Raw genomic sequence first — 2,557 nt, 5'->3', positions numbered from 1 at the left:
TCTGAGGGTTGCCTTTTTGTCTTGTTTATGGTTTCCTTTGCTGTGCAAAAGCTTTTAAGTTTCATTAGGTCCCATTTGTTTATTTTTGTTTTTATTTCCATTTCTCTAGGAGGTGGGTCAAAAAGGATCTTGCTGTGATTTATGTCATAGAGTGTTCTGCCTGTGTTTTCCTCTAAGAGTTTGATAGTGTCTGGCCTTACATTTAGGTCTTAAACCCATTTTGAGTTTATTTGCATTGACTGTTTTTTATTAAGTAACCTAAGTTTTGGAAGATTTTTCTATTGCTTTTGCTTCTATTGCTGTGAATGCTTTTGTTAAACCCAAGGAGGAAGCAGCAACTGACAAAGTGGGTTTGGAGTCAGACAGGCCTGGTTAGCAGCCAGCTTTCATGCCTTATTAGTTTTAGTAGTTCCTTCATCCAAATAAATGTACTGTAATTCCATAACCCCATAGTTTCTATTTCTTTTTATTTATGAATAACACTACATCAAACATCTTTGTATGAAAATTTTGGTTCCCTGGGGCAGACACTGTTGGCTGCTTCCCCAAAAGTCATTCGCCCTCCTTCCCTCCCAACAGTGCCCTGGTGCTGTGCAGGCAGCCGCGTCCACCGTGGCCACCACAGTCCCTTAGGGGGCATGCATGTGGTCCCGTTTTGAACAATGAAATGAGAAGGGAAGTGCTGCGGAGGCTTCTGGGAAAGCATTTCTTGAAGAAGGTCCGTTTTGCCCCTTCTCTCTTCTTTTCTGCTTGGCCACTGTCACATAAGGACAGGACACTTTGAGTTGCAATGGCTGATGGCACCACCACCAGGGGAGACAACAAACTGTGGATGGCACAATAGGAAAAGAAAGATCTGAGGTCCTTCATTACATCATGGATACACCAAACCAATTCCAGGATGTCTTACCACCAGACTTCTTGTTACATGAGCGATGAATATTTGATTACTGCTGTTACATTAATTGAGTTTTCTGCTGCGGGCAGCTGAAAGCATTCTAACTCCTACATATAAATCTAAATGGTTTCCTAGAATAGGATCCCAGGTGTGGAATTTCTAGCTTTAGATTATTGATATATACAGACAAATCTCGCTCCAGAAGAGTTCCAGTTTACACTCCCATCAGCATATGTGAGACACATTCTCACCACAACCTTCTCAATACTGAGTCACTGAGTAATAGCTTTCTTTAAAAATCACTGCTAACTTGGTAGGCAAAACTTACGAACTCAAAACCGGTGTTTGTTCATCTTCATTTGGTCAAGTGAGACGTGACCAGACTTGGCCTAAGAGAGCCTGGCGGCATCCGGCCCAGGAAGGGGGGCATGGTTGGCCTCAGGCTTTGAGAAGAGGTTTGTTACCCCCATGTTCAGACTGACTGAGAGTGAAGATCCTTAGAGCTGATGGGCAAAAGAGTTGGTAAATACAGGGAAAGTGGCATAAAAGGAGCTTCCTGAGGCTTTTTACTATCTCCTTGGTTGAAAAATTCTAATATGATTGGACTGGAGTAGGGTCTTAGGCACAGGCCTTCTTTTAACTCTCCTAGCTGATTCTAATATGTAGTCGGGTTGAGAAGCACTGATATAGCCCACATTGAAGACTCAGTTTTTTATCATCACCCTGTTCACCTTCAAAAACTATTTGAAGCTTGTTCTCAGACGTCCTACTCCATAGACTCTCTCATTGGAAAACACCCCTTGAGGCTTTTAGTTATAATCTTCATTTGGGATGTCTTTTCTGATCAGAACATGTTTCCGAAACACCTGCAAATGATTGCAGGGCCAGTGCTCAATGAACCCCCTACATCTAGTGCCGATGAATCTCAGGCCTGCCCAGCCCTGGGAAAATCTCCTCCTCCCTCTAAGCACGCCCTAGAAGAAACTCCCTCCTTCCCTGCCTGATGCAAGGGTCTCACTGTTTCCTCCCTGTAGATTTTACCTCTTTTTTCCACATGGACCCAGTCGGGACTGAATGATGACTACACAGAGAGCAAACAGGAGAGGGGAGCTTCCCAAGAACTCTGATAGGGGATGTGGGCATGGTAGTGACAGCTGTCTCAGGGTCCACTGTCTTTTTCTTACCCCTCCAGTCATTGCTGGAAGGACAGACAGACAGGTGTGGAGAACAAGTTATTTGAGGGCAAGGATGAGTGAATTAGCAGCAGTTCCAGTCCCCAAGATGCTGCGGTCTGCCAGGAGCTCCTGGCACCCATTCCTGAACCTCTATTTGGACCATTAGAGGTGGGAGGGGCTTAAAACCCTGGCTTTGGGAGGTTCTGTTAAAGCCCGCTGACCAAAGATTACCAGACACTCACCTGCAGTCTAAGAAAAAAAGATGTTAGGTTTCTTGAGCTTGCTGCAGCAGGAGAGGATGGCCCCAGAGGCTCAGGAGGGGGAGCTGGCAGGGGCTTCTCACGGGACCTGCCCAGTGCTGGGTGATTCTCAGGAGGGATTGGGAAGGTGGCGGGCAACCCTAGACTGGATATGCTGTGAAGAAGAACAGAGGGGCTTCCCTGGTGGTGCAGTGGTTGAGAGTTCGCCTGCCGATGCAGGGGAC

The sequence above is a fragment of the Physeter macrocephalus genome, chromosome 1, assembly GCF_002837175.3.
Source record: "Physeter macrocephalus isolate SW-GA chromosome 1, ASM283717v5, whole genome shotgun sequence".
Lineage (NCBI taxonomy): Eukaryota > Metazoa > Chordata > Mammalia > Artiodactyla > Physeteridae > Physeter > Physeter macrocephalus.
Note: the sequence above shows the minus strand (reverse complement) of the source record.